The 13,863-nt window shown below is 37.0% G+C and overlaps 1 protein-coding gene across 21 annotated transcripts in view; it reads right to left on the reverse strand.

The window, feature by feature from the left end:
- The window catches only part of BNC2 (basonuclin 2), a 396,217-nt gene that overhangs the window by 355,229 nt on the left and 27,125 nt on the right, over window positions 1–13,863 (reverse strand). The window contains exon 1 of one of the 21 annotated variants that reach the window (XM_036238865.1): window positions 1,146–2,032. The exons of the other annotated variants lie outside the window; for them this stretch is intronic. The gene's annotated coding sequence lies outside the window, so the exon portion shown is untranslated. Of the gene's footprint in view, window positions 1–1,145; window positions 2,033–13,863 lie in introns of those variants that run through there. 21 annotated transcript variants of the gene reach the window in all.

Genomic DNA, 13,863 nt, shown 5'->3' on the forward strand with positions numbered 1-13,863 from the left:
CACTTCAGAGATACAAACTAAATGAGGCACTGTGGTTACCAGATGGGGAAGGGTGGGAGGAGGGCAAACTGGGTAAAGGGAGTTAGATATATGTAACGGAAGATAACTAGACTTTGAGTGGTGAGCATGAAATAGAATATAGATATTGAATTATAATGTTGTACACCTGAAATTTATATAATGTTATTAACCAACATTATCTCAATAAATTTAATTAAAAAAAAACATAATTTTCAAATAGCAACTTCTACAAAGTAATTCAGTCCGCATCTGACCATTCCACAAATATTCACACTCCATTTGAACTTCATGCCAACTTCCTATTTAAATGATAACAATACTAATTATCAAGTACTACACCTCCCTCTACCATGTTAGGCTTCAGACTAGGTTTTAAATTCTAATATTATCTCATTTTATCCTCACCAAAAAAAAAATAATAATAACAACACTAAATAGGTTTAAATATAATTTTTAAAAAGAATAAATTAAGATGCAAAAGTTAAGAAACTTGCCCATGGTCACAAACCAGTTATCTAAACCCAAGTGAGCCTAGACGCAAAAACGCATGCTTTTTAAATTCCAATGGTACTTAAAGTCAGGTTAGTAAAGCAATGTACAGAGAACTAGGTATTCCCCTACTACACAGCTTTTAAGGAAGAAATTTAAAAAAACAGAGAGAGATGAGATTCCATTAAGAACTTACTGGGAAACTGCCTGAAGCTTATTTGAAGGCTGATTTTTTGAATCGAGGAACATATTTAAAACACCAAGTTGTCATTTACCCAAAAGTGTAAGATGTGATCAAGCAAATTCACATCAAAAATTTAAAAATAAATGTGTGACAGGTAGGTTAAAAAAAAGAATTAACATAGTTTGCATAACTGGAAACACTCTATCTGAAACTGACTAATATAGTTCAGAAATTAATATATTCAATTTTATGGAACATGAAAAATTAATCAAACATTCTAATCATTACTATTCAGTAAATTTAAATATATGTACTATAAGCCAAGAAAAATTACAGAAACTCTGAACTCAAAAAGAGCTATAAATTAACTTAATATTAATCAGCACATGTTCCTTTTCAAATTCCTGTAACTGGTCAAGTAGTTTCAAGAACATAGAAATGCTTGTCTTACAGATGAAAGTCTTCCTCGATGAGATGACTAAAACCATAATAGGTTTATCCTCCAAGTTATCAAATGGGTCTTCTTCATGTTAAGAAATTAAGCTGTTTCCTGAAGAGAAACATTTAAGTTGTTTTTGTTTTGTTGTTTTATTTATAAGAAACATACTAAACAGTTTACTAAGAAGCAAATTCTTAGTACTATTATCAAATTCTAGTCAGTAATTTCCCTAACCAACAAATTCTTTTCTAAAATGGAAAGTAGAAAAGTTTGTATGTCAAACATTGTAGTATATCAAATAGTTCTACTATGGAATATAAGAATTATAAGTGAAATTTTTATCTTAAGGAAAACATTTAAAATCTACTCGGGAAAAATTCTGCATGCCATGATTTCAATAAGTACAGTAACATTTGGTATGTAGAAATTGTTTTTTAAACAGGTGGATTATAACCCAAGTGATCATGTTTACTAACCAGATAAATGAACTATGAAGAAAGAGAAAGCTCAAGAAGTAATTTCAAACTCTGACCAAAACGACACTCACTGACTTCCCCTAAAGGTCTTTTTCCTTCTCTATGGAAGTACTTCTGAAATTTCATTCAAATCCCTAACAGCTTCTATCAAATTATATTAGAATTGTGACCTTATGATAAGATGCCTACAGATGACTCTAATTAATCGGTTTGTAGAATGGATTAATAAATGCATTTTGTAACTTTTTGCAAAGATTACTTATGTATCCATTAATCAGTACTGAGCATCTAAAAATAATTCATGGAGAAGCTACAAAGATACTCAATAGTTAAGAGTGATAAGAAAGGACTTCTGACAAAGTCCTCTGGGAATCAGTTTTATATCTATATACATACACACACATACACATATATATGTATATGTGTGCATATACATATATGTATATATGTGTGTATATATAAATATATATGTGTATATAAATGTGTGTGTGTATAAAAAATATAGGCTCTGACTGCTATCTTTGAAGAGGTCATGTATCAAACAATAGGGCAAGAAAATATTTATTGCCCCCTTTCCCTAAGTGTATAATTGAGAAAGTTTTTGAAAAATGCTTGTTTGGTCATTTTATGATATGACAATGCACAAAGAAACTAATGGCGGAATTTAAGACTCAAAACTTAAAAAAATGCAAAGACCCCTTCTGCAACTCTAGACATTGTTTGCTTGAGTTTTCTTTCTTTCTTAAGGCCACATGTGTGACATTCAAGTAAAAACTACTGTAGGCATACCTCCAAGAAACTGCGGGTTTAGTTCCAGACCACCACAATAACATGACTATCGCAATAAAGCGAGTCACACACATAGTTTTTGGTTTTCCAGTGCAAATAAAAGTTAAGTTTACACTATTTGTACTTTATTATGTATGCAATAGTATTATGTGTAAAAAAAAAAGAAAAAGAAAAGAAAAAGAAAAGAAAACTGTGGATACCTTAATTTAAAAAATAGTTTATTGCTTAAAAAAAAATGCCAACCATCATCTGAGCCTATTGGAAAAATGGCACTGATAGACTCGCTCAAGAGAATAACTACAAACCTTAAATTTGTAAAAAACAGAGTATCTGTGATGCGTAATAAACTGGAATGCAATAAAATGAGGTACATGTGTATAAGAAGATAAAAGGGAGAAAAGGACTTGCCTGTTATCAGTCACCTCCTGGTCCCCTTCTCCTTGACTGTTACCTCCATGATAAGCAAAGGATCTTGAAGGTGCTTTCATAGTCTCAGCGCTCCAACAGGAGTGATGACTGAGAGGCCCTCAGGCACCGCAAACCAATGCTGTCACTTCTAGTCACTGCTTGGCCCAGCTAATGCCATGCCTGTCATGACAAGCACCAGTCACCTTAAGGCGCCACACCTCTGCCTCAACAAAACATACCTTTGAAAAGGTATGAGCCACAGAGGGAACCTGTTTCAGGGGTTGCCAAGGGACGCCAGCCTTGTCTATAAACAGCACAGAGGCAGTGAAAGAGCCCAAAGGCACAGATACAAGGAGGACTGCTAGCCCTGAGTGCAAATAATTGTTCTACTTCCTGTGCATGGACAGGGAATAAACAACATATTAAGATACCATTTGACCACACTAAAGTGGGTTTCGTTGTCAGCCTAAACCTGCCATCTGGTGTTAAGATATAGCAGATCACACCCCCAGATGTGTTCCTTCAAACAAATCACATCTTTTTTTTACCCCCTTTTTTTCTGCTTTCTATAAAGAGAGAGGTGCCTGCCAAAGATACAAATCAGCTGAAGTTTACTTTAAGCTAAAAACTTTTGTTAATTTATTCAACCAAATGAGTAGGTATGTCACTTCATGCACCCACACCCCCACAGCAACCACTTTTCAGAATGGTATGCAGAGATACTGAGCAGAAAATCATTTGTTTACTACTCATCCACCCTAAAAGTTGAGGCTATCCTTAGTCATCCAAAAGCCACTTCGTCTGAAAAATAAAATTTGTTTCAGTGGAGTTCTGAAATCTTTGTCTTCCTCTTTATTTTTGACTCAATATCTCATTCCACAATTGGGGTGGGGAAGGGTTATGCAGTGCTATCATTTGCACCTCATTACACTTGGGCTGGAGCTTTGAGAAAGCTGATATTCCCTCTAAATTTTTACAGATGCTTCTAGTTTACCAGTTCATGACTGCACTACTAGAAAAGACTTCCTGCCTCTAAACTGCTTGCTGGCATGTATGCTGAATTTCAAATCCCTGAAAAAAGTAAACCTTTGTGGTGTTCTCTTAACTTTCTTGCTGGGGGAGCGGGGGAGGGTTACACAAACCACACCAAGCAAAAGTTTTTTCTCTTATAAAATGACACTAAATCTCTCAGAAACATTCCCTCTTAACTACTGACTGTTCATCTTGGAAACCCCCTACAAAAATGTTCATTAACTGAAAGTTATTTGTGGAAGGTGTTTTTCATCATAAATTATGATTATGACATGTCTAGTAAGTTGTGGAAATAATGCAATCACAGACAGCATTTCACCTAAGCCTATGTGTTTCCTTTTATTTCATGTGTATCATCTGAAAAACACTTTGGAACAGAGAGAAGGGACACTTTCTAAACCAAGCCCTTTTGTTTAATGGCTCCAGGGTTTTTCAAAGTTCAGGGCAGGTGACACTGGTCTGTTCTTAATCTTTACTGCTTTAGCAATGTTAAGGCTGATGACGAGGGACACAAATCCCCTGATGGAACTGAACGCATTCCAAGCTCCCCGACCCACTCAGAGCCGTAATCCCCTGCAGCTGGATCTTTCTTACCACCATGCACAGCTAATACATTTTTTAAAAGCTAGTCACTGGTGACAAATGTAAACTGGACAGAGCAGCAGCTCCCCCTTCTCCCTGCCTCACTCCCCCACCCCTCAATCTTTCCCCATAACCCAGACTCGCTGTTTCTGTGATGAATAGGACCTGCCTTTTAGAACCACCAAGCCTGTGCCATATAGCTCTGCTCTAAGTGACTAGAAGGTTTTAAAAGCATCTTCAGCTGTCAGACTGTAAAGAAAAACAACAAAAAAGTCATCCTTAACACAAACCCTTTACAACTGAAAAAATTTTGTAAGTTGAGATTATCAATGCCATACTGATTTCACTATTTATTTAGCTATCACATGCAAGCAAACTGTTCTAGCACCTTGGCTGCTTGACTGAATTAAGCTGGTTGCCATATTCTTGGGCATAACAAAATGAATGCAAAAGAAAATTTGAAACATAAGCATCCCTTGTGATTTATTTTATTTGGTCTCCTTCGCTTTTTTCTTTTGGAAGAAACTCGACAGTAATATACGTAGTAAACAAGTAGTCTTTATGATGAGCAAGTATGTTTTCATCGCTGACCTCGATCATCCACTTAGGAAGGGAAACCAAGTCACTCAGGTAAGTAACAGCTCTGTGCTGGATGAAATCTCCAAAAATCAGGGCAACAAACTATGGAAATCACAGCCTAAAGTTTGATGAGGATCAATGAAGAGAAACCTAAATTAGAAATAAAAAAAGTCTCAAATGGCATCAAAATGCTATCTAACACAGATTTTGATAAAAGGACAACCTATTCACTATGATGCAGAAAAACCAAGGGTTACCATATGTGACTTTTGGGGGTTTATTCTAGTGCCCAGATAACTAGCAATAAGTGCTGTGACTTAAGTGATACTACCAATTAGATTTGGTGATGGCTACCACAACACTGTCTACAATGTGTAAATTGCATTAAGTTTAATTATAATAATTGCAAAGTTACATCTGGAAAGGGAAGCATAATTTTATAACCACCCTCAGCATTCTAACTTGAGCTCAGTCCCTGCATGATACATACTCACCCAAGTAATGGAGACCCTGAAAGTCACCACAGTTAATAATGTGTAACTAGCAATAAAAAAGGAGAAGCGATAAGCAGGTCTCCACAAATTAAATTCACATGATTATGTGACCTCTCATGTCCTCCAGGCATTGCTGAGAGCAGGTACTCCACAGCACGCTGGCCACCAGCCTCAGCAGGACCCACAGAAAAAGAATTTGGCTGGGTGAGAGGGAAGGAGGGATTGTTCCAATGGAGAGAGAATTAGGACAATGTGCTTGAAAGAATCCAGCTCTGATTTTCCTACTTGTCACCCATTGTCACATTCCCAGAACCTAGAGAACTCAGTCAACATATGAGTAATTCAATCAAATGGGAAAAATACAAACTGTTGTTCATAGTGACTCCAGTGCCTTGGGACTAAACTTAAATGTGGGGTGTGTGCAAGCAATAGGAATTTGTAAGTTTTAGTTAAAAGCAACAACAAGGAAAAGAAGCTGAGAGATTACTACACGTGTTGTTTATGGTACATATGAGAAAAAGTGAAATACACATAGGTGGCTATACTTTTGAGGCTGAGTATAGGAAAACAGAAACAATAAAAGAAAACAGGCCCGTGGTTCACAAATTTCAGTTATGATTAATGGCAACACATTATTTAGTATGAATCCATGTTATATGTTCACTCATCCAAAAAATATTTATTAAGGAATGTTGTATTCCTCATATAGTAACAAAGATGGCAATGCTTTACAACATTCCCTTATACATCTAGTATAAACTGCAAGTAGTATTTCCACTTCATAATACAAAATGACCTTAAGTCTAAATTCCCATGTCTACAATGATATGTTCATGCTATAAAGTTGTCAAAAAAACTACACAAAATGTAAAAAGTTAAACCTCAGGGGAAAAACTGAATCATAACAAGAGCTCTGTGTGATAGTTAAAATGTGATCAAAAGAGTTTGCTTAATTAGTCAATACTTTTAATACTAAAATACACTATAGTCGTGCCCAACAAAATCACAGGTAGAAATAAGTGGAACTATTCCAGTGAGTAAAACTGATTACATTTGATAGGAAACCATGACAAATTCTATTTATCTGAACTTTCACACACCAATTTATAATATTTGCAAAAACCTAACTAAAAAGGTCTAGTCTTGAGTAAGCATAAATTCTCGTAATGAAACATATAAAATGAATACTGTCTCTTTAAGTTGAAAGACCTACTATAGCTAGGTAGTATGAAGCCAAGAAAAGGTTCTGAAGTTTAACTCTCAGGAGCAAACATTTTCTACTTGTGAAGTAAACTCTGTTGAAAGACAGCAGACTACGGTCCCACCAGTAAAAACAGGAAAGTTTTCAGCCAGTGACAGCTTTGCCTACAGAGAAAAAAAAGTGTCATAGACTCACTTTATTAAACCATATGCTCATTGCCCTGTGAAGAAAGCAGGGTCACTAATTAGTTCATTCTGTGAAAGAAGCCCTTCCTGATCCCGTTGACTTTTGTCCCCCTGGTTAGCTCCAGCTATTTCTGTCATGCAACTTGAAAATCACTGGAGGGAGGAAGATCGCCATAACAACCGCTGAAATGATCTTGTGGAATGTGTCTAGTGGCACTGGAATAACCTGAATATGTGCTCCAGATGTGTCGGCTGTCAGGAAAAAAGTAAACACATCTGATGGACAGCGTATGACTAGATGGCCTCGAAGCGACTCCAGAGGCTTGGAGAGGGGGGAGGGGCCGCACAATGCGAGCAGAGGGGCAGTGGGGTGGGACGAGCCCAGGAGAAGGGAGCAAGTCTGCAGCCGCAGGAGGCACTGCTGGAACCTGGGGCCCGGGGTCCCGGGAGGGACTGAGCGCAACTGTTCCGCCCGCGTCCCTCCCCTGAGTGGCCTCTGTGGGACTGCAGCGGCCTCTGCGAATTTCCGTCTGGCAGGGACTTGTGAGCATTTGGGAGCAAACTAAAACATGAATGCTGAAAGGAAGGGGAAAAAGAGAGGCGCGGGTTCAAAATGCTTTCTGTCTTAAATATTAATGACATGTTTTTAAAGCGTTCTATCTTCAGGGGAGGGCGGTCTCCAGGCCCCTTACCCTCCCTCTACCAAATGAATGGTTTTGCCTTTTCCCCTATATGCATACTCTGCAGCTAGCTTTTTATTAGGTGACTGAGTGATTACATTTCTGATCTGAAAATGTTGTCTTTTTTGATGTTGTTATTCCATAGATTTTCACAAGTCGAACATGTGAAAATCTAACCCAAAATATTTTTAAAAAATATTTTTCTAATGAAATACATAGAAAGGACTAGAAAACATGATATAGGCCGAAACACATTTTCACCTTAGCCCTATTCTCAAAGGTGTTTGCGAAGTGAAGGATTTAGATCTGTTCCCAGTGCTTACTTACGTCCATAAATGGAACAGCAATTCCACAAACATCTAGCACACAGCAGGCACAAGCTGAATATCTGCTGAATAAAATTCGTTTTTAATGTATAAAATTCAACTAATGCTTTTTGGGTTCTACATATAAACAGTGGCAGAGATTATGTAAAAAATAAGTAACCAACTTTAAAAATACTTAAGAAAAATAAATGGGAAGTTTATTTCCCCCAGGGAACAAAAATGCCTCCCCAAAGAAAATAGGAAACACCATATCTGCTACTGTACACAAACCACTAACTTGTGTGTGAATCTACCACATTTTAATGCCCATTCCTACTCCAATAGTTTGTAGAACGAACTTAAGTTTTAGAGAATACGTAAAAAACTATTCATAAAGTCCTTCTGTAAATGCTTACATCTGTAAAGGCTCAAAGTTTTGTGCAGAAATTTAGAATCAATGTCAAAAGCCTTTGAAGCAACATATTCCAGATTTTTCTTTCAAAAACACCATACAATTATATTTCAATAAACTTTCTAGTCGTTTTCCACCATGGCCTAAACAAAGAACAAAACTATACTGGAGAGTATTTATTAATATAAAATATACCATTAAGATGTAAAATTGCTTACTTAAAATCTTTTGGAGTACTTACCCTTAACATTCACTAAGATCAATAAATTATATCACCTGGGCTGAGGGACAGCAGCATCCACCTAGTACATGCTTTTTTTCATTCAAGTCGATAGGCAACTTATGAATCTCCATTCAATTTCTAAGTATCTAAGTACATTCTCCTCCGTTGATAAAACTCATTTAGTGACTCAGACTCTGAAAGTAGTTCACGAAAGGGAAAAAGAAAACTGTGAAAAATCATTATTCGAGAGCAGGAAATGGAACAAATCTTCAACTCACTCTCTGCTCTGTAATTCACACATTTAACCTGGCAGAGGAAGACCCTAAGGATGCTTGGAGGCTGAAGAACTCAAAATTTGAAGAAATAGGTGAAAGAACAGCAAGAGTGAATGGCACCACTTCTGCCTTCTAGAAATTGGATTCCACTGGCAGCTGGCTGAATGAAGCCAGTAACAGATTCACGGTTGTGGAAAATGTTTCATACTCCTCTAAGCAAAAATGTCGTTATTTCTTTGTAACAGAAACTGTACTTCTTGACAAGTTAGACAACCTAAAATAATTATTGCTAAAATGCAATTTATAATATTTGTTGGCAAGCTATATAAAAGAAATAATCTTTATATTTGCAATTATTTTTAGAGTATACTGTTATTATTTCAGTTTAATCTACACTCCCTCAAATTAAAAGACTTCACAAAGGGCTGACAGATTTCCAAATAAAAAGCCAAATATTTAAAAGCTTTTATGAGCCAAAATCACAAATGTGCACATTTGTACAATGAAGTGCCAAATGTCCAAAAGATGGATGAGTTTCAATGACCATTTTCATTTGCCTTGACCTTAGTATTCAACTAATAAGCAAAAAGTTCATGTACATTCAAAGAACTGGAATATATTTGTTTTCATTCATGTGACATTTCTTTTCCATCTAAAATTTCTTAAATAGAACTTGTAGTTCACTTTTATAAGAAAGAAGACAAGCACTGGATCTTTTCTCAAATTCAGAGTAATAGCTTTCACTGAGTTTTTTTTTGGGGGGGGGGTGGTCTTAAGAGTATCAAAAAGTTGGAATGGGATGAAAACTGGAGTTAATGTAGGAAGTGTTCACGTTCCAAAAGTTATATGATACCCATATGAACAGATTTGGTGGCTGAACTCCACACAATTAAGCCTGTGGCTGAAATCAAACTTCATACATATAATCTGTCCTTAGTACACTGAGTGTTCAAAACTCAATCAAGTACACTTGGATTATGGTTTCTCAAACCACCAGCTTCTCTTAAGACAAATGCCACACAAGTAGTACAAGATCCATACAGACTCTTCCTAATGCTTTTCTTCTTCACTCCACTGAGCAAATATTGGTGATGCACTGACTATTAGATAAACAGACCCATTACGCAAGATCTAGGAAACTTTGGGAGAGTTTACCAAGAATTCTTTTACCTTTCTATATAGCATTACATACCAGCACATAACTACTAGCAAGTTAAGGAAGGTCGTGAAAGTTAAATAGTCAAGCCAAAATAAGCCAAAATGGAAAAGAGAGGGGGTGAGGGGGAGATAGGGAGAGAGGAAGAGAGAAAGGGAAGGAGGGAGGAAAGGAAAAGGAAAGGAAACTAAGTCTATTACAATTCCAGGTGGCTATGAGTAAAACACTGCAATGCAGTTCTCTGGCTGCAGGAGTTTCTGAACTGGCCACGTAGCAGGCTTCATTCAAATGACACTGTTTCTCATACAAAAAATAAGAGAAAGTTGTGGGAATGAACGAAACCAAAATCTAGACTTAAAGCAGCAATATTTTCTCATTTCTGTTAAAGAAGGGAACATAAGGATCCTTGAGAAGAGCATTTGAAAGGCTGTGAACAAGAACGACTTACTGAGTACTTAAAACTACAAGGAAGCCTTTAAAGGAAACATGTGAAGCTATCACATATACCTAAATGCCAATAGAAGAAAATCCAGAAGGTTCTTTGGCATCACTAGTCATGTGTCATGCTATCAGGGGAAAAAGAAGCCTTGAAGCCGTACAGAATTCCAGAAAAAAGCAGGCAGTCTGTGAAACAGAACACAAAGAACACAATATGTTCTGCCCAATTTTAGAGGTCTAAAAGAGGCCCTTATCAAGAACAAATAGCTATAACACTTGATCTACCTATTATAATGTCATCATTTTTTGGAAGAATTTCTAAAACCGTCTAACCTTCTCATGCCCTGACTATAAAACCAGTGTCCCAATGAATTCTAACCCAAGTTTTACAACAAGCAGAATATTCTTTCAAGGGGTCTGTGAATTCGAGACAAAACGCAACAATGCATATTAATTTTAAAAATATTTTTCAAATAGTATTTAGAATGAAGGAGAAACAAGTGGGGAGACTTGAACAGAACTTGAGAAAAGTCCCTGAATCCACATGCCTTCTTATTATATTACAAACAAGGAATCGGTCTTATAGAAGTTCAGAGATTGGCCCAGCTATGTCATAGATAAGTACTGGAGAACAATTAGAACAAACTCCTCATGGCAATGATATCCTATCACCAATCCATCCCCCTCTTATCACAACCAATCTTGCTCCCTACTCCCAAATGACAACAGATTTGAATCCCCTCAATAATAAATTCTTCTCAGGAGATCTGCCTAAAGAAGAGAGACAAAGATTAACAAAGAAATCCAAAAAACATTCTTCTGGGCAATTTCAACTTTCTGTCTCTAAAACATTTTACCAGGATTGTTAAAAAATAAAGGAAATATCCACTTTGAGTTTGAACTCCATTCTCTTCCTATTTCCTGGAACAGGTGCTCCCATGCAATGAAATGCCAAGAAGGAAGAAAAAAAAGTTGGTTTGAGAAGCTGAGAGCTTTGGGGACATTAGCCTCAGAGTAGTAATTGTTAACCATATTCCTTTTTTGTTTTTTATCCCTAGTTCACTAAGAGCAGATAGCAATTTTTTTCTCTGCTGTTTTTCAGTGCTGTCCTTGCAGGCCTATCACGGGACCCTGACATGCTGGGAAGTGCTGGTTACTTGGCTGCTTGCCATAAGAAATCATTACAACTGTACATGGGACAGTGTCCCTGGCTCCAAAAATTGGATCACCTCAAATGGACTAAGGGGTGACAGAGCAAGCCCTTTAAAAAAAAAAAAAAAAAAAAAAACCTCAGCTCAAACTCTGTTTAAAACCTCAATGGTTTCCTTTTCCACTTACAATAATGACTATGATTCTTAGCATGGCCTACGAGTCCCTCTCTCCATGGTCTGGCACTGGCTCATCAGCCTCACCTTGCCTTAGTCTCCCCGCCCCCGCTACAATGGTCTTTGTCCATATTGCCAGCACTCCAAGTTACTTCTGATCTCAGGGCACTAGGTCCTTTTGTAAGACTCAGAACCCTCCACCTTACCTTCAAGCAACCTGATGTCTCTTTATCTCAGCTCAAACAGCCCTGCAGGGAGAACTTCCCTGACCCTATCTACTACATTTGATGGTCCATGCTTTATATTTTGGAGATCTAACTAATAATCCATTTGGAAAATGGGTAGGGGTTCCTAGGCTCAAAAACAGTTTGTCCATCACCGAGCAGTTTCAAAAGCCCCTCAAAGCAAAATAATTCCAGTACATATAGTATTTAACTTCCACTCTTGAGTTAAATGATACTAATAAAGGATTCGATGTTATGAATTTGTACATCCCCAACCTTGCCTGTTTAGGGCAAATGTTCATATATTTCAAACACTCCAAAATTAGATCAATACTTTTATAAACTGTGGCCACTTATTCCTTCTTTCCCTGGGGCTGGTTATAACAAGCAGCAGTTGCAGAACAATGAAAAACACACAAGTCTTAATATCAGACTAAAGTCAGAGTGCTACTGACCAGCTGTGTGACCTTAGGCAAGTCTACTATCTTCTCTGGGCCAATCTTCTCTTCTCTGGGAAGTGGAAAACAGAAATACCTTCCTTAGAAGATTCAGAAGGCATCCATTTATATCACATTTACCATTTTACAATTTTGCCTGATTATCTACATATTAGTCTCCTCATCTATATGTAAACTCTGTAAGGGTAAGGGTTACTCTTTTTTCCCTATCATTAACCCTTAGAGCTTAGTACAGTATCTGCTCTATATATATATTAGCCATCCAACAAGTCATTTTTATACAAATGAATTAATAAAAAGATAGTACAATAGGGAATGGATTCCCCATCTCCATTTGTTAGTTTTGATTTATTTTTTAAGTGAGAAGTTACTAATTCTATAATGGGCAATACATCTTTGGCACTCCCACCTGTGTATGGCTGGTTCATATTCTTGCATGGAAGTCAGTGTTCATTGGGACAAAGTCACTCATGTATACCCATGAGGACTTAAGAAAAGTCTAGTCAATAAGTCTCACTCAGTGATAATAGCTTCATTCAACAGGATCACAAAATTCAAGCCACTGTTCAAAAGGAGAACTGAGTGACAGAATGTATGCAATAATCAGCACTGTCCTACACAAAGGAAACAATTCATATGGATGTCAGCCACAACGACTTCACATAACAACAAATATAATACCATCTAGTCATTCTATGTGGCAACCCAAACTATTCAATATCTCAATCAACAACTGACTGGCTTTTAATCAATCAAAATCATTTGATTTTTCTATGTGTCAAGCATGTTTGTAAGCACTTTACATGTAGTACCTCATTTAATCCTCACCACTACAACCCAAAGAGTTAGGTATCATTATCCTTATTTTACAGAGGTGGAATGCGAGCCTGTACTGCCTTTGTGCTTATAAAAATTTTTCACTTAACATGTATTAAAAGACTAGTATGTGTAAGACACAGTTCCTGTATCACATTTTAAATAAGAAATTTAAATCTCTTGCCAAGAAACAAGGATTTAAGTTAGAAGAGGCTTTAAAAGAACTGGTGTCTAAAGCTGTATTGTTTTTTCCCAGTCTTACCAGTTTTGAGACTGCTCTAATAGGATAAAGCTTTCAACTGCAGGGAGCCTTCGGTAAAACACAGCACCCATCTCACCTACTTAAGAATCCTGGCACTAGAAATCCATTTCACCCCATTCAGCTGCAGGACATAATTATTTTCATCTGGTTATAACACAAGGTGGTGAGTTTAATCTCTAAAACCCTACAGGGATTGGTTTTAGCAGTTTTAGAAATTGCCTCTCACACTATGAATGTGCCGCACAGCAAGATGGTTGTACTAATGGTTCCCAGACTAGAATTTGGGGGGGACCAAAGGCATGGTTCCTTCCTTTCCATTACTTCCTTTCCTTTGTGGGTCTAGTCTATGGTCATTCAAGGTATCCTTGTGGCCCTGCTTTCAAAAACAATTTGTTCTAATTTGGACAAAG

Source organism: Rousettus aegyptiacus, unplaced genomic scaffold (genome assembly GCF_014176215.1).
Source record: "Rousettus aegyptiacus isolate mRouAeg1 unplaced genomic scaffold, mRouAeg1.p scaffold_m13_p_3, whole genome shotgun sequence".
NCBI classification, from domain to species: domain Eukaryota; kingdom Metazoa; phylum Chordata; class Mammalia; order Chiroptera; family Pteropodidae; genus Rousettus; species Rousettus aegyptiacus.